This window comes from Chionomys nivalis, chromosome 16 (assembly GCF_950005125.1).
Source record: "Chionomys nivalis chromosome 16, mChiNiv1.1, whole genome shotgun sequence".
Taxonomy (NCBI): domain Eukaryota; kingdom Metazoa; phylum Chordata; class Mammalia; order Rodentia; family Cricetidae; genus Chionomys; species Chionomys nivalis.
This window is the reverse complement of record NC_080101.1, coordinates 40,710,473-40,729,793: the sequence shown is the minus strand read 5'-3', so window position 1 is coordinate 40,729,793 and position 19,321 is coordinate 40,710,473. Positions and strand designations below refer to the sequence as shown.

At 44.5% G+C, this 19,321-nt stretch overlaps 1 protein-coding gene across 1 annotated transcript in view; it reads right to left on the bottom strand.

Annotated features, from left to right (window-relative positions):
• The window catches only part of Klhl32 (kelch like family member 32), a 207,043-nt gene extending 188,694 nt beyond the window's left edge, over positions 1–18,349 (bottom strand). The window contains exon 1 of the mRNA XM_057791029.1: positions 18,051–18,349. The gene's annotated coding sequence lies outside the window, so the exon portion shown is untranslated. The remainder of the gene's footprint in view (positions 1–18,050) is intronic.
• Between the last annotated feature and the right edge of the window lie 972 nt (positions 18,350–19,321).

Genomic DNA, 19,321 nt, shown 5'->3' with positions numbered 1-19,321 from the left:
CTAAACAGAGGCCCAGTTCCAAAGCATCGTCACCCAGATCTTTTCCAACCTAGCAACTCTAAGACAATTAACTTCTTCCCTCTAACTGGTATCCCTGAAGATCTTACAACATGAGTCTATTTGTAAAGAAGTTTCAAAATGTTTAAATTTGCCAGATAGTGGTGGTACACAGCTTTAATCCCACCTCTCAGGAGGCAGAAGCAGGAGGATACCTGTGAGTTCAAGGCCAGCCTGGTCTACAGAGTAAGTTCCAGGACAGCCAGGGCTACACTGAGAAACCCTGCCTCAGAAAAAAAATGTTAAAAAGAAGTTCACCACTGTTTTATCCAAATTACGTGAATAAAATAAAAGCAAAATCACTTCATGATTGTCAAGGCAAGTTTAGAAAATGTCTTTTTTTCTGACACCTTAAATTCATGCATGCCTCACAGGTAACATTTTCAATTATTTAAGTGCTAGTTAACATCACTACTGTGGGCATGGCCAGTAATCACTGTCTTAATAATCACAGGGATCTGATTCCAGCTGCTCCCACCTTTGATATAACCGTGAGCAACAGCCTGGAGGAAAGGAGCTGACAGAGATGGAATACAGCTGGGGGTCAAGTTCATGCTGGTAGTGTGCAACCTCGCAGTGAGCTGCTGTAGTCAGAGACACATCCTGGAAAATAAGACCCCAGGCTGAGAAGGAATCAGAGTCCTCAGAGTTTGGTACACAATAAAGTACTCCCTGAGCATAAGAATGGCTTTTGAGTCTAGATTGGAAGAAGCGGGTTAAAGAAATCCTATCTCAATAACATTCTCTGATGTTAATTATAAAAAGCCACCAGCATTCATATTCCTACTGATATGACATTTACCTTGCCTAGATGGCTCGATATGGCCAAAGAAAAAGAGAGGAAGCACAAAGTACCTAACTGTCAAAAGAAAGAATGTGGACTTGTGAAACATGTTTGTGTGAAGCACAGTAGTGGCCATAAAGCCAAAGAGGAGCAAGCAAAGAGAAGCCATGCCTCGGGAGATCTGTGCTCTTGGTCCCAGCGCTCCAACTCACTTCCTGCAGGAGCCAGTTTGTGGCTTGGGTTTCTGTGACTCCTGAGGAAAGAGAAAAGATGTAACTCATCCGTCTGTGGTGGGCCTCCTGATGTTTATAGATCAAGTAAAATTATACTAGAAGCCAACAATCACAGCCCCTGTGTGCTCAAGAGAATTTCTTGGCAGAATAGCAAAAGCTTCTCATTTGAAGCAAAAAAAAAAAAAATTAATATTACCTATGTAAATGACACGAAAAGACTCAACCTTTTAAGAGTCAATTCTAGAATACAGACAATGCATTTACCAGAAGCCAAGTCCATTCTAAGTAAATAACACAATGGCCCAAATACACAATCATCTACTCCAAAATAAGCAATGAATAGATAGATGTGTGTGGGGGTGGAGGGGTATGTAAGCATATGTCTATGTGCGGGTATGTAAATATGTATCGTTATGTGTATGTGTGTATACATGTATGGATGTGTGCACATTCACACACAGAGAAAACATGAATTGCTGGTCCATTTGTTCTCTCATTTCTTTGTCTTCCATTTTTGCCTACAATCCCTCCTCTAAATCTCTCGTGCTGACAGCCTAGCACCAGGCTGAGCTCCCAGAATCCAGTTAAAGAGAGAGAGAGGAGGGTTTCTATGAGCTTTACTTACAAATGCTCATTGTGTAGTGAGCCATCGGTCAGGGTCAAGGCCTCTGGCTTTGGTACACCATCAGTACTGGACCCTCACTGACACTCCTCTCTGATATCCTGCTGCTGTTGACCTGAGTCACAGAGAGCCTGTGGTTGTGGTTTGACTGACCAGTCCCTTCACATATTCCAGCAGATCATAGTGTAGATGTTGGGGAGGCTTCCTCCAAGTTCTGAATGTGTGCCTGGATGGTACTGACTTGGTCAGTCCAGGCCACTCTGACCATTCCTCTCAGGTGATGGGCAGAGCCAAATCTTCCAGATCTATGATGGGTTGGGCAAGCTTCCCCTAATGTTGGGGGCTAGCTCTCCTATTAGGGGATGAGGCCAGCTTTCCAGGACTGGGATCATCAGGGTCCATTACCCCAGGACCTAAGAGGTTCAGGGTCAGTTCTCCTGTTGGAGGGGAGGGGGAGGTCATGCTTGGCTGGTGAGGAGTGGGGCTAACTTAGAAGGTCCCTGCACTTTAACACATGGATCAACACACGCCTTGCGAGGGTCCCTGTGGTAACAGACATTCACACCGGCCCCATCTGCTTCAGGCCCATGGACCCAGATGTGGTCATTGGCAGCAGGTTGGGACCCATTGTCACCATAGACCTGGGAAGCAATACAGACTTCTCAGATCTGGATGGGCCTAGCAGCAGACTGGTCCAAGGAAGACACCATCCACAATGGACTGGGCCCTCTCCCGTGAACTGATAACTAAGAAAATGCCTTACAGTCCTGCCCACAGCCTCATCTTACAGAGGCATTTTCTCAATTGATGTTCCCTCCTCTCTGATGACTCTATCTCGTGTCAGGTTGACATAAAACCAGCCAGCGCAAGGTCTTCTCACTGCCGGTGTGGGGGCAGGTCAGCAGACGGCAGATTAGAGAAAAGCAGCATCTATGTGCCACCAGTTGAGGTAAGCTATGTCATCAGGGAACTTGAGCAAATGTCCCCAAAGGGAAGGCTCTGCTATAAAGAGGAGTTTTCATAGATTATAAAAATGTGGCTACCATATCCAAGCTTTTCCTAAATTATCTTAAGACAATCACCTTATATCAAACCTTTTGTGCTTAATACAATCTGTCTCTCCCATTTGACTAAAATCTATCTACGTCACTTGGGACACTTGAGACAGAATCAGATGCAGTATGACTAATTCTTTTTTTTTTTAATAAACTCAAGTTTTTTCGCATAATTCTTTTTTTTTTTTTTGGTTTTTCGAGACAGGGTTTCTCTGTTGCTTTGGTGCCTGTTCCGGAACTAGCTCTTGTAGACCAGGCTGGCCTCGAACTCCCAGAGATCCGCCTGCCTCTGCCTCCCAAGTGCTGGGATTAAAGGCGTGCACCACCACCGCCCGGCCATCACGTAATTCTTTATTGATTCTTTGGGAATTTCACATCATACACCCCAATCCTGCTTACTTCCCAGTCCCTCCTTATCTGACCCTGCACCCATGCAGCATGCCCTCCCAAATTTAATTATAAACAAAATTAAAAAAAAAAAAACACTTTGCTCCTGTGCCTTCCCAATACCTCTTCATTCATCCTCGTGGCATCAGGAGCTGAGGGGTGTCATGCAGTATACCCTTTTCCCCAATCAGCCCCACCCACAAAATGGTCATTGCAATGAGTCTCTGCTCTGGTTCAAGGCTTCTGATCCACCATTATCAGTGAACCTTTACCAAAACTCCTCCCAGATATCCTGCTCTTGCCCCAGCTGATGGGGATCCTGCAATTATCATTCCACAGGACCAGTCATGTGGGTCTGGCTGGTAACTGAGCTGGTCAGTCTGAGACACTGGGACTGCCTCTCAGGCAAGGGGCAGAGCCAGCTCTCCTAGGCCCATGTCATCAGGGCCAATACTCACACACCTGTGGTGAAGGGTAGGCCAAGCTCTCCTGCTGCAGTGTCCAGTAAGAGGCAGGGCCAGCTATCCCAAGGCAAGTCAGGGGCAGGGCAGGGCGGCTCATTAATCTGTATATCACCATGTGGCTGTGGCTTACTGGGTAAAGTTCTGGCATCTATGTCCGGTGGGGCTACACGGCTTCTCTCTGACTCTGCCTCCGTTCTCCCAGCATTCAGTTTAGTTTTCCCTGCCTACCTAAGTTCTGCCCTATCAACAGGCCAAGGCAGTTTCTTTATTCACCAATGGTATTTGCAGCATACAGAGAGGAATCCCACATCAGGCATCTGCTCAGCCCCTGGTGGCAACAGGAGCCATGGACATAATGATCCACACCCAGGCTGCTTCTGGCCCATGGTCCCAGACATGACCACAGAAGTAGCTCTGGCCCAGACAATACCGTGGCCCTGTGTGTCAGTGCAGTCCACCCAGATCAGCAAGACCCCAGTGGCGGCATGGCCCTCAGACACCAACATGGCAACAGGTTGTAGCCCAGACCCTGCTCATCCATGTAGCCTTGGACACAAAGGGCCAAGGACATCAACACAGAACTCAGCTATAGTAGGACAATAACAGAAGCATGGCTAATTCTTAATGATGATACCAACAGACTTTAAGAAGAATTATAGTTTTTATAGCCCAGGTTAGCCCTAAATACAATAAATACCCAAATCTACCTTTGAATTCTTGATCTCCTGCCTCTACCTCCTGAGTTATGGGATCGCAGGCGTTAATATTAAGTCTGGCTAAGAATCTTAATATTTCTTAAACGAAATATCAAAATCCATGTTCCACCACTTCCTAAATATAAGACTTACTCGTTGGTATTTCTTAAAGTTAATATTTAATGTCAGAGTTAGCTAGAATTGAAAACAAAAGGAAGCATATCTTTGTCGTTTTCTCTTTTTTTCCCCTCAATGCAGGTCTGGCGGTCTTCATCTTACACTTTAATTTGTTATTGGAACACATGAACCACAGAAGCTGTAGCACTGAAGGCATTTCCAGAGATATTGTTTGAAATATCTTATCGGGCTGTGGCAGGACACTCAGGAGGCAGAGGCAGGCGGATCTCTGTGAGTTCGAGGCCAGTCTGGTCTATTTAGTGAGTTCCAGGACAGGTTCCAAAGCTACAGAGAAATCCTGTCTCAAAAAACAAACAAACAAAAGAAAAAATAAACCAAAAAAGAAAGAAAGAAAAAGAAAGAAAGAATACACCTTGTAAGGAAAGCCCTGAAAAAGACTTGACTTTTTCTCACTAATGAACAAAGGAAGGAACGACATGGGGGAAGAACTAACGCTCGATCAGTGTAGATACAAGGTAGATCCTCAGGTGTTAACTAGCTCAGGCATCCAGGCGGCTTCTTGCCCTGAAGTACACTCCATTTTGATTGTACCTTTCTATTGTTCGATTGTGCATTTCACACCTCCTATTAAGCTCTTCCTTCTTTGCGCTTCAACAACCTTCCCATGGCGTGACGATCTTACGCTGAACTAGATGACGGCTACAGACATTCTCCTGTGATAGATAGACTCATCTCTGCTGTTCTGAGTCTACCCCAGAAGAGAAGCACCTCTTACCTGACTTCATGAGGGACATTCATAAAGTCTCGAGAGTGAGTGAGCGAGAGGAGGCTATTCACAGACCATGTCTCACCGCAAAGCCCAACAGGCAAGAGACAGCTCATCTCCCTGTTTCCTGCAATTCAGCTCAATTTCAGCTCCACTGGCCAGGAAGTCTGCCTTTCTGAAGATTGATGAAGCAGGGTAACTGCAGGCTTCTGGGACTTGGGTGGTGTTACAGAAAGGGGAGCTGAGCCTCAGGTTGCCTCTGACCCCCTCACCCATGCACACCTTGTGGTCCCTGACATTGAACTGAACACATGCCTCCTCCAGCCTCCAGCTGATGAAGTCCTGGTGGCATCCTATCGCACTATCCACTGTCCTCGACAGGACTTAATGCCTGGGCTCAGCATTCAAGCTTCTTTGTTTTCCGCCTCCTTCTCTGGGTATTTATTTGCTCGGATGTTTTGTTCATTCGTCTCTACTTAAGTCTCTACAGCTCTCTGAGATTCAATTTCACTGCACCTTTTGTCCCTAGGCAATTCCAATCCCAATCAAAAACTCTCTCACAGGCTCACAGTCTATGCACTATAAGCACACACTCTCTTGTTTGACAGGTAGCTCAAATTTAGTAGTGCTTCAAACACACAGTTGTGGGCTTCGGTACTCCTATCCAAATACACCGCCACCCATGCTGGCATACAGGGCGGCTTGGTTGCTAGCGATGGAGCGCCATCAGATTTCCCTCCTTTCTCCTCACTGTTCAACTGATCACCAAACCTCTTAAACAATCCTTAAACAATCACCTCCTTTCTTGTATCATCACCTCTCTAGCCTAAGCAACTAGCCATCTCTATGATCTGACCCTGAGCTGTAGACCCCAGTGTTTTCTTATAGGACTCCGTGTTGTCCCGGAGACAGAAGCCACCACTGCTCTGGTGACACTTCTGCGGTGACTTTATACTGCAGTTCAGAAATGAAATCTTCAGTCGCCGCCCTCGCCCTTTCTCTTCCTGAATTTCTCACATCGTTCAGACCCAGGCTCCACTCCGCAAGAACAGGTCAACCCCCGCAACCCACTCTACACCTGTCATAGTACCTCCTCAGCACTCGGTGTCATTGTCATTTTACCCTCATGTGTGAGCTAATCTGATGAGTGCCCTTCTCTTTCATCGCACATCAGCCGTGCAACGATAAGGAGCTGTTTTCCTCACCACTGAATAGCCAGCACCTGGCACGGGACCTGACACCGAGAACAGCCAACCAGCAACCGTGCACCAAATGAGCATTCTTGAAAGACCATGCCTAATGGGAAAGGCGGCAGTCTAGAAATACCAAAAGTGGCATATTTGAGAAGTAGCAGCAGCAGCCAGAAATACTTTTCTAGTTTTTGTCCTGGCATGAGAACAGGGTCCCGGGGCCAAAAAACCAGGTTTGATGGCTTAGCTCACAGGAGTCACAGTGTTACTTACTGAGTACGGGAAGTTGCAGAGGGAGGTCGGAAAAGCTTGCCTCTGTTCTTATCCCAGCCAGCCTCTGAGTGTTATGAACCGCTTCCCAGTCATCCCAATGGGGCACCCTGCTAGAAAGGGTGAAAGCTACACATAGGTAAAGCCAACTGGCTCTTTAAGAAGCTGTGGATTCCAAACTGGATCCTGGTAACAGCTGTACAACTTGACATATTTGCTGAGAATTGTTGAACAGAGCTATGTGCAGATGGGGGTGCTTGAACACATAAAATCGTAAGGATGCTTTTTAAAAGTGATAAAAGCTGTGAGGAGCCGGGCGATGGTGGCGCACGCCTTTAATCCCAGCACTCGGGAGGCAGAGGCAGGTGGATCTCTGTGAGTTCGAGACCAGCCTGGTCTACAGAGCTAGTTCCAGGACAGGTTCCAATGCCACAGAGAAACCCTGTCTCGAAAAACCAAAAAAAAAAAAAAAAAAAAAAAAAAGCTGTGAGGAACAGTAAACAGGGAATGATGAAGGACAGTAAAGGGATGGGGAGATGGAGAGGCTGCAATTTTAAATAGAAAGTAACATTGGAGCGAAGACCTGAACTGCATCCAGTCCAGGGGTAGACAGGTGAGGAGCTGGTACTGAAGCGGAGGGAACTTTGCTCTATGGTGCACAGGTTCTAAAGAAGATGATGGGGATAGCAGGTAAGTAAGGGACAAATGATGTAGGTGGTACTAGTTCTTGAAATCGAGTCTGTTAGAGTTTCTATCAGAGATCATGTGGCTGCCATTGAGAAGAGCTGATGGGAGGCAAAGGGGACTTCCCATCTCAGCAAGTGATGATGCTTACGAGGTAAGGGATGGTCGTGGAAAGCCATGATCAGTGGTCAGGTTCTGTGTACACGCCAAGGCCAGTGCCAAGAGAATTGCTCAAATAGTAGGATGTAAGATGTAAATCATAGAGAAAAAATATCCAAGGAATATTCTAGGTGTGGGGCATAGCCCCCTAAAAATGGGGAGGAGCTAGATGAAATAAGTAGATTTGGAATAAAAGGAAATCTAAAGCAAGTACAAGGAACTTTATCACTAAGTTATAGATCAGTTAATTTGGTTGCCTTTCTTTTAAATTCCACCTTCATGAGCTGAGCATGGAGGTATGTGCCTTTAACTCCAGGATTCAGGAGGCAGAGACAGGAAGATCTCTGTGAGTTCCAGGCCAACATGATCTACATAGTGAGTTCCAGGCCATCTAGAGCTACATGGTAAGATCCTGTCTCAAAAACAAAAACGAAAAAAATAAGACCACTTCTCCTATAGAGTAAGTTTCCTTCTGACACATTCATTAGGGAAATGAATGACCACTCAAAATGTGAAAGACCTATTTAAATCCTCGATTCCTAGCCTTATTCTTTCTTCACGGGACTACTAAGTCTCTTCCTTTCTTGCAACTCCTTATATTTATGATGTCATTAGACTTAATATGCCTGGAAAGGTCTCACTGCTGGTTCAAAAGACAATTAGATATACAGTGACATCAAATGGCAGCTTCTCGACCTTCAACAATTTTCTTAAAGAGAGGGGCAAAGCAGGGAACGAATTCTCTGAATGGGGGAACGATATGAGTGAGATCCATAGAGGAACGCTGTGAGCAGCGAGAGGAAAAGTACCAGGTTCAAGGTTAGTCTGTTTTGTGATCTGCTTCTCAGGAGAAAGACACTCTGAAGACAGGAAGGCTAAAGTGGTCTCTTTTCTGCTAGTTTTAATCACCCCTACTATCCTTTCAGGATGCAAATTGAATCCTTCCTTGCACTTCTAAGTGTGTGCACATGCTCCATTCTCTCTCATTTATCCAGCGCATTTGTGGCCACTGGGCGCTGTGTGGTCATTCTTATTAATGCGCAAGTTAGAAACACACATTAGACTCGGCAGCTGTGCCCGTGGACATTTACTTCCTATAATGTGGTCCAGATGGCCAAAAGGATGATTTGAGCAGAATAATGGCTGCTGATCCCCTAATGAGAAGGCAGTTTTGAAAGCACTGATGAAAACAGTGATGTCTCACAGTAACTCCCTGGGTCTCTTGTTCTCTCTCACCGTCTCTTCATTTCTCCTCTGTCATTCTTACCACAAATGGAAGAGCCCAGCCTAAGCGCCCTACGTGTCATTTCACCTGACACTTTAGAAGGGAAAAGTAACTTAAGTTAAAAACAATTCCAGGTCTAAAATGGTGAACCCCCTGCTGAAATATTTCTTCTTCAATTAAAACAAACAAACAAAAATAGCAAGCATTAAAACTTCCCTGTGAAACTAGTTAAATTTGTTTATTCTTCACTCAAAATGATGTAAATTCCCACAATAGTTGCAATAGGGATTCATTTCGCATGGACAAACACAGACATGACATTCATTTCATACTCCACTCGCATAGCCACACTCAACCATGACCTCTGGAAAGGTCCAGGAGTCAAGATCTCATCAAGAACACACTTGATAATTTCTGTGGACACCTCAAATTCATTTCTTTTCATGGGTAGTCTAATGGCAGGGATTCTTTTTTTCTTAACTGCATATCGGTGCTTAACAAATTCTGTATCTCCTCAAATTATGGTTATTTAAAACGTAAATTCCAATCAGAAACCTGGTAGCTCTGCTCCCCAGATGCTGTTGTCTCTATACTATCCCACAATGCTTCACGGCCTACCTGTTAATCAGTGACTCAGAACATTTCATCTGCTGTAGAGATAACATTCTCCAGCTGGCTTATATAATGCTATATAATCATCATCCATGCAATAAAACCAAAATAGAAAGAGAGTAAAAGCCATTTGATTTTATCTCACCCAGAAATGTACATCTTAAAAACCAATCTAATCACCATCCAGATAACATAATGATATTTACACGAATGCTCTCTGCAGCAATCTATCTGTCAAGTTGTTCAGAAATTTGAGTGGAGAAGTATAGCCTGCTTCACAGTGAGGATGTTAACGACACATCGTGACTACAGAGCTCATGGGCACCTGGTTAGTACTGGCTGCCTGAGTGTCCAGAGAGCTCTTTTTGTTGTCGTTAAGTCTGAATGACCAGAAAACAGAGGACCAGATCTGGGTAGCAGGGATGATCCTGGTGAGGTCAGAGTAAGACACAAGCGTGTACATGAGCCATGAACCTGTTCAGGTCCCCCAAAATCTCAGGATTGATGACTAAGGTCATCATGAAGCCCCACTCCTTCCGAAAGAGCTATTGGTAATTATAGCTACTGGGAGAGGGAAAGTCAGATTACTTTGGGGATGCAGTCCCTCAGAAGCCACCTATACTGCAGTAGATGGTCCTGTACCCAAGCACATACAAGCAGTACAAATTAGACTGGGTGGTTTAAAAAAAAATAAAACAAAGCGTATGAAGTTGGGAAGGAAAAGTGGTCACAGGATGGGGGCATTGGGGGAGGAGAAATGAAGGGTCCATTTCCTCACACACATCATAAGCATGTATAAAATTCTCAAACAAACAAACAACAACAACAAAACAGAAGCTGAGTGTGTACAAGTTGTGCCCAGCCGTGGCTCCCAAGTTAGGTCTCCTGGTAGAACCACTTGAAGCATTTTCAATACACAAAGGATTCTATACCAATACAGATTCTAGCAGGGTGGATATAGTGATCCAGGGACCTTGCTTTAATATAGCCTTGGGTCGTTATGAAGGTTAGCTTGGTCCCAAATGTCACATTGGACTTCTCTGTAGAATAGTGGTAAATACAAAATCCTCTAAAGCAATGACTGGGCAGAAGCAATAACACAGCACTTTTAACATAAAAAGTCTATATATGCTTATTCCTGTTAGCAATAGCGGGAAAACAGCATGACTTTTCATTATTCCAATACAGAGGACACAGTGATGCTTGCTCCAAGCCCCCTACAGAGATACAGCTCACTTTGCTCTGTAAAATAACACACCCCACCCTCCCTCTGCTCCCCAAAACACAACCATCTGAGGGCTATGGTCTCTGTCCAGGCACCCAACCAACCACAGACGAGGAAGCCTTGTTAACTGTGACCGTGCCCTCTGGAAACCTTGACAACCCAGCAACAAATGAAGCACACACTGAATGAACAGCACCGACAGGGTAACACGAAGCAGAACAAGAAACCGACAGCCCCGAGAAGGACGTCGAGGTCAGATGAAGGAAACACATTCCATATAGTAGTATCGTGATACCAAGAGACACCAATTAGAATTTCAGGAGGAAGCCAACATACATGCTAGGTAGCAAAGCTCAGACCATGTCTGTGTTTCTCAGATGGCGGATCATCGATGAAGAAACCCCATCTGTAGCGGACAGTAAATACCCTCAAGAAATGAGAAACCGCCGTGACTTCAAGCCAAAACCAATATGCCGTGCCCAAATAAAACCAGATTGTAGGTAATTAATGTTCTCATAGATGAGAAACCCAAAATTGCTTAGGCTTTGAAATCTAAAACGAATGCAATCAGGCACGTCAGCTCAGGGCTTTGCACTAGGAGAGAGTAAAGAGTGTCCTAGGCTAAAGGGTGATTTGATTACGTTGATATCACTGCCTGTGCTGAGAACAGCATTTTCAAATCCCCTTTCCCGGAACCAAACCAGATCTATACCTCAATTTTAAGCCTAAATTCCCAAACCAATAATCACAGCTCTCTTCTAGAGAGGAGCTAGAAACAAACCCACTATCTTTACATTTACAGTAGGTTTTTTTTTCCTTTCTAATATTATTTTATAATTTTGGGAGTTTGTGTATCTGACACAGAAGACACACACTCCTGTCTTCTTGACTCCTACATCCTTTTTTCAATTTGTTTTTTTAAATAATCTTTTCTCATTTTATATACCTATCCCAGTTCCCACTCCCTCCCCTCCTTCTGTTCCCCCCACCATCCCACCCCCATCCACTCCTCAGTGAGGATAAGGCTTCTCATGAGGAGTCAACAAAGTCTGACTTATCATTATGAGGCAAGACCAAGGCCCTCCCCCCTATATTTAGGTTGAGTAAGCTATCCCTCCGAAAAGAATGGGCTCCAAAAAGCCCTAAGGATAAATCCTGGTCTCACTGCCTGTGGCCCACAGACTGCCCAAGCCACACAACTGTCTCCCACATTCACAATCTGAGAAGGGCCCTGTGAAGTGCTTATAGGAGTGTCCTGTAGAATTCAGTTGTTGGGAATTTAGTCCTTCATGCACCCTGAGGTGGCAGCTTTGTGAGATAATTAGGATAAAATGAGGTTATACGATGAGGAGCCTAATTATTGCATTAGTAGTTACACACATACACACACGTGCGCACGCGTGCGCGCGCGACACCAGAAGAGACCGTGAAACTAGAATCCTTGCTCTGCCACACCACGTGATGATCTCCCTCTGCCATGACAGGATTTCTCAGGAAGGACCTCACTGGATTTTGGATTAGGTTGTACTTCTTAATCTCTAGAACCATTAGTCCAAGAAAGCGTGATTCCTTGTATATTACCTACACTGCTATATTCCATTATAGCAAAAAAAAAAAAAAAAAAAAAAAACAAACAGATTAGGGTAACTTATAACGTAGGTGACAGAAATCCCATTATACATGCGAAAATGAGGCCCAGAAGGGATGGTGCTTGATTGTGAATCTCGGAGCCAAAAAGTATCAGAGTATTCAGATTCAGGCTTCAAGACTGTGTTCTGGCTGTGTCGTTCTACCGCTCACATTCAACAGCAAGGCTAAATAAATAATACAGCTTCCAAGTAAGGATTTTAAATGAGGTATCAGAATTTGTCATAAAAAATTGCAGAATGCCTCCCCCACTGCTCTTATTGTCTGTGCCATTAGCATCAAATGTGTTCCCACTGAAGCAATCAGTTAGGATGGGACTACTTATTCCATCAATATCCTGCATGTCAAATTGGTCGTTCTGTCAGGGCAGGGATGAGGGGGAGTGGTCTTGCTTCTAAGTTACTGGGACTGGCTCATCTGAGATGGAAAACGGAATATATTATACCTCAAATAAATATGTAGGGGAACATTGAGAATCCATAAAAACTGCCAAAGATTTGCTTTCTTCATTTAAAAACAGTCTTATCAGGCTGGGGATTATAACCATACGAAAGAGAAAGCTATTTTAGACAGATGTACATCCCGTGATTCTTTCTCCATATGTGGCCCTAGCATGCTTCCAAGTCAGGTTTGTAAAACTGTTACTTTATTATACAGTCTTTTAAAGACTTCACCAAAATTTATGGTGCCATATGTCTAAATCAAGACAAACTAAATGCATGGGTGCACTGCAATGTGCCTATGAAACAGGGCAGGAACAACAACAATAATAATAACCAGAAGAAAGATCAGCACGTCCTCCTGCTTGGCCAGTCTTAGGTAATGACTTTTGCAAGGCAGATCTAGGAATGAAGGACCCAGTTAGAAATGCGAAGACAGGAAAAAGATGAACGAAACTAATTCCATCTGTTAATTTGAACAGTAAGGGGAAGTAAGATGTTCTGGGGCAAATTCTGAAAATAAACTCTGCAAACATGAAGAAATGCTGAAATCAGAGCAGAGAGAGGGAGAGAGAGAAAGACAGCTCAATCTATCTCCACCGTCACCAAAAAGCTCAGTTTACTAAGAGGCTCCTTGTGATATTTGTTGGTAATATTTTCCTTTACTGGACACATGCATCTATGAAGGGAAACTGATCCCAAGGGTTTCTCCTGTCCTTTATGGAAATTAAAGTCCCTCCAACTTAAATTGAATTTCTGTCCCTTGTGCAAGGCTCTAGCTTCAAATGACCCTTTCTATCTGAGCTCATCCTGTTAGGGTGTGCCACCGTTCTGACGGGCAGCTCCTGGAGCCAGTCATCGACGCGGTGCTTCAGTACAAGCACAGTTTCCACAGACTGTCATTTGTCTTCCAGGTCTCCATTTGATGATCCTACCAGGATCAAAAGAGGTGCTTATCTGTCACAACAGATTTCCTTCTAGATTTGGGCATAACTTGTCAAATGGCTCTTCTGATCCTAGCGGAAACAGGAACAAAGAGGTGAAGCTGTAGCTCACATTTCTCCTCACTTGGTCCACAGAGACATGTGCCTTCATCCAAAATACACTGCACGTTAAAATCTTTATCTGAAGGAGCTGGGAAAGGGGCCAGTCAGTGCTTGCTTTCAACAAGCATAAGGACCTAAATCCAGATCCTGAACACTCATTAAAAAAAAAAAAAGTCACAGTAACACACTCATATAATCCCATTGGGAAGGTGGAGATAGCAGGATCTCTAGGGCTTGCCAGAAAGCTAGTCTCTCTCAACTGGGGAGCTACAAGTTCAGTGGCAAACGCTGTCTCAAAAAACACAGTGGGTGGGTAGTAATAGAGGTAGGACACTGACCTAGCCATGCATACATCATACACTCTTGCACCCACACCCACACCCACACACACACCAACCACACTTTTACCTGCAAAAGTACCCGAATCTGTGGCTCTCTTAGAAGAAAACGTTAGACTTCATTATCTCATTTACCAGAATGTCTTATTTCACTTATGAAAAAAAAAACCAATATGCTTATTTGTCCACTTTCATTAAATTCACATAATATATCTGTGTATACCTTTTTCTCACGTTTTACTTAGTCCATTGAGAATTCCATATCATGTGTTGATCAAATTCACCCTGCTTCCACCAACTCTTCCAGAGCCCCCCTTCCCTACTCACCCAACATCATGTCCTTTTTTATTTTAAATTTTAAAAAACCCATCAAATACGGTTTGCGCCCCAATACGCACATGTGCAGGAAAGCAATCTCATGAAGAGAAACTAGGCTCCAGCCACTCAGTGTAAAATACAGACTGAACATAATAGTTGATGGGCTCTAACTGTGCCAGATCTACAAACAGCGCAATGTTAATATTTGGCTCATCCTTCGCCTTCAGAGCTTTCACAGAAGTGGGTACCGCACACTCCGGATTGCCTCTCCTGATCTCTTTCAGCAACTCGTCTTCCAGCCCAGCTCCATCTTCGTGTTGTACTTGATCTCAGTCATGTATTTCTCCATCTACTTTTATCAGCCCTTCATCTACAATGAGCTCATTGCTATCCGCGCTTCCTAGCGACATCCCCTAGTCCATCTTCCCAACTTGACTATCTGGCGGAGCCTCTCACCTTTTAACAGGTTGAAGGTCTGCATTTATGTAATAAAACCTTGTCATCAAAAAAATAAAAATAAAAAAAAAAAACTTGTCATCAACTCTAGAACTCATCCCTCTCCTATAGAAGGACTTAACTAAGTAGAATTTGTTGTTAAACAAAACGTTTCTCCATGTCTGGGCTTCATGGAATTCTGTGTGAGGGTAGGCTGATGCTGTGGATAAAGCCTAGGGATTTGAGCATGCTAGACCCTCTATTATTGAGAAAAAATCCCCAGCCTGGAATAGTAGAGTTCTGTTGTAAATTTAACACATTATCTGTCTCAATTTCATAACTATGCATCTTTCTATGGCCTCGACTAGGTCACTGGGAAGGCAAGGAGTGGGACGTGCAAAGACAAGTTAATGGTTTAGATTTTCTTCACTGTTCGACTTTCATATTCTTCATCTATAAAACAGAAATAAGACATCACCCCATCAAACCACTGTAAGTCCAGGAGAAGCCTGATGCAGAGTAGCCTGTGCACAGACGGGTTCAAAGCGAGGCCTCTAGGAGGAATATAAATGCGTGTTTTCAGTCCTCAAGGAGAAGAGATGAAATCTCCAGAGGACTCGGGACTTTGTTAGAGCACCCTTTGGCATCTTGCAGTATTCCGTAGTGGCTTTTAGCGAATTACCTAAGGTCTTAATAGAAAGTACGTCTTGAAAACATCACAATGCTCTTTTTCCTAAGCAAAGTTTCATTTTACCCCTTTCTGCGAGGAGAAGTACAGGGAATTGGTTTCCAGACCTCCACAAATTCAAAGCCTGTGGATGTTTGTCCCTTATGCCATAGTATTTGCATACAGCCTATACACATACTTAGTATATTTTAAATACCTCTAGATGTTCCTAGCCCCTACTTCGACACCAGTGCCATGCATACAGTTGCTATACTACATCGACCAGTGAATGCTGACAAGGAAAGAAGTCTCACGGGTTCAGAAAATATATCATTTTTTTCTCAAATAACTCTGATCTGAAATTGTCTCGTGGCACCTGTGAATACAGATGGCCAATCACATTCAACTTGTCTTTAAATACCTCTTAGTCCTGTATCAAGAAAAGAATAGGCCAGGAAATTAAGACACTTCAAACTATAAATGCTTTTGTTCCACCATATTCAAAATTTTCACCATGAGAGCCCTTTATGCTCCTCGTCGTCTCTGAGACATTACAGGAGAGAGATGCAGGAAACCTCAGAAATAAACCTGGACCGTTGATTTAAGAGTGGATGCAGAGAGCTGAGTGTAGAGGCACAGACCTTTGATTTCAGCACTAAGGCGGGTGTGTGAGTTCAAAGACAGCCTGCTCTACATAATGGGTTCCGGAATGCCCGTGGCTATGTAGAGAAACCCTCTCTCAAACAAACAAACAAACAAGAAAGAATGGATGCAGATCATTTACCAAAGACCTTGAAATGCCTGGTCACCTGGTCACTTTCATAACAAATGTACTAATTCACATCACAGAACTGGACAAGATCTCAGTAGTTAAGGACTGTGAACCAGCAGGACACCGGTGGCCCAGATACATTTTTTAATGTGGGTCCTCACAGATTTCTTTTTTAATTAAAGATACCTTCACTTTAAAAAAAGTTCCAAAGAGTTCTGCTTTCCTTGAAAATCTGGCACATTATTCCTGCCAGGCCTTATCCTCTCCTTAATCATAATGGGCAGACTCCCCCCGAAAAAAATTAATGGAAAAAGTTTGGATCCAAATAAGATCTTATCTACTCGCTGGCTCTGACCTTCTACGAGGTTTGAATCCTGGGTCCCCCAGCAATACACTGAGAGCAATGGTCTGACTTTATAGTGGCTGTAGGGATCCAGAAAAAACTGGACGGAAAATGCCTTCTAGACTATGCCAAGCGTGCTCGGTGAGTTTCATAAAACCCTTTGCCAATTATCTGTCATTATTTGGCTTCCTCTTCCTCGGGTTACTATGTCACTTGACAGAGTTCATTATCTCAATTAAGAATGTTGTATGTCTCCCTTATCTCATTTACATTCAATAGGAGGGAAAAGCAGATATTAAAAGAAAGCAAAATGAATTGTTGAATGCCACTGGAGCTTTACTAAGCCATTCTATTTGTAATGGAAAAATAAAATTGGTGCAAAGTATAATTACTGCCTTGCTGATATTCAAGTTTACCCATTAAACATCTGAGGCAGAAAAGGGAAAAAGAAAAAAAAATGAAGCCCACTCAGTCCAGGTGTTAGGGGCTCGGATGAGATCAGGTTTCTGGTGTCTTTCATGTGCCTCATTTTTGCAAAGGGTTCTTCGGTACTTCAGAAGAAAACAAAATTTTTTACATGAACTATGAAATCTGAGCTTCTGGGACAGTATGCCAGGGCAAAAAAAAAAATTACATCTATCTCCATTAACATATAGATAGAGCTCCAACTCCTAATGAATCAGTTAAGTTGGAGGATGGATTTCCATCACCTCCCAAATGGGCAGAGGTGATGGAAAACTGCACTTAAACAACGCTGCAGAGGACACAGGGAGGTTAGAAAAGCTGTACGACGTGAATGCCTTCTATAGCGTTACCGTAAAAATTCGCAAGTGCTGTTCCTGTTCTGATCAATTTACAACAGAAGAGCCACAATAAAATCATCTGCTCTTACTGTTAATTTAATACGAGGGAGATGCAAAACAGAACTGGAAATGGAGGGAAACACGGGTTTTAAATTGGAGTCTGCTTTCTTTTAAGATCACCAAAATGGGAGTGAATTATAACGCAAGACACAATCCGTTGAAAAACTCATCTGATGGGTCCTTTTAAAACGCATATCGTGTAGTACATTGTCACTTTTAAGTTGAATGAAACCATTGTCTGAATACAAATTAACGACTACCAAATGGCCCCAATATCCTCAATGTATATATTATCATTTTTAAAACAAACAAATAGAATTTAAGAAACCATTTCTTCTAATACCTGTCCCAAGGCTAATGTTTAAGCAAGTCTCCTTGGTAACCAGGAAGCATAGTGCATACTGGCTTGGGGGAGGGGTTCCAACTCTAGGTTGGTAGAATAAGTAACCTGAGTAGTAACTGCTCCCGCTAGACGACGCCAGCAGAGGCTACATACATCCCCTGAAATCGCAACTCTAGGTCTCGCCGGGTCTGGCGCATCCGCAGCTTCCCACCCTCTCCCTTGGGTCTGCAGGCACTAACCCGAACCCGTTACAAAGAGAGAGACTGGCTTACCCGATGAGGGGGAGCAGTCTGCTGGGCTTGATACCCAAAGGGGCCGGCTGACACCTGTCTCTCTCGGAGGCACAATGGTTCTGCCTTCCCCTCGACTCTGGGCTCAGGGAAACTGCAGCAGCTCCGACTGCCCGGCCGGGGATGCAGCAGGCAGGGATGATAGCGCGCTCTGGCGTGTGTGGATGCCAGCCTGTGTGCGCGCCAGTCCGCGCGCTCCCGAACTCCCGCGGGGAAACTGTGTTCCCCCCTCAGAAAGAGGAAGCCAGTCAGCCCCGCAGGTGGCGCGTGCAGCCGGACCCGCTCTACCCTCCCCGGCGCCAGCCACCGGCCTCCCCCTCGCTGCCGCTCCGCCCTCCTGCGGCTGCACGCTCCCGCCCCACCGCGGCCGCCCGCGACACGCGCGCTCCCCGGAAGTCCCCCTCTCCGCGCTCCCGCACCTGAGCCGCCTGCCACGGGTCACACGCACAGCCTGGAGCCCCAGCAGGCCTCTGCAGCTACACGTCCCACTGCTGAGCGTCGCTAGGTCCGGGTCCCAGCTCTCACGGGGCTGGAAGAGATGGCGGCTGCAGGTGCCACATCCCCCGGAGCAGAGGGCACTCCCTTATCCCTGACCTGCTGGACTTTTCCAGATGCGCTAGTCCAGAAGTGTCTGCAGTGGCCCTCTGAGAAGTCATGGTAACATACTTTTGAGAACAAGTGTTCAGCAACTTTTTAAGAAACCATAGCGGGTACAGGTAGACATGTCCTGAACCTAAGGGAAGAGGGACAGTATTTGATTACCACTAGTCAACCTTATAACTGTTGGCACCACTGTTGAATTACTGGGCTTGGCATACTTGCTGGTCACTGTGTCTCTCCTGTGAGCACGCTGAGAAACTCTCTTTTAAGGAAAATGATTAATTTTAATAGGTAATGCAGCACCTCTGGATTGGAAACTTTGGTTCAAAGTGAAGTCAAGCCGCAAGAGTAGTAGACATGAAATTGGAGAGATTTAGTAGATGTGAGTGATTTAAACTACTACAAGATTTAAAATGGGCCGGGCGGTGGTGGCTCACGCCTTTAATCCCAGCACTCGGGAGGCAGAGGCAGGCGGATCGCTGTGAGTTCGAGACCAGCCTGGTCTACAAGAGCTAGTTCCAGGACAGGCTCCAAAACCACAGAGAAACCCTGTCTCGAAAAAAAACAAAAAAACAAAAAACAACAACAACAACAACAAAAAAAAAGATTTAAAATGGACCCAGGAATTCCACAAGAGGGTAGGACTTATGTTC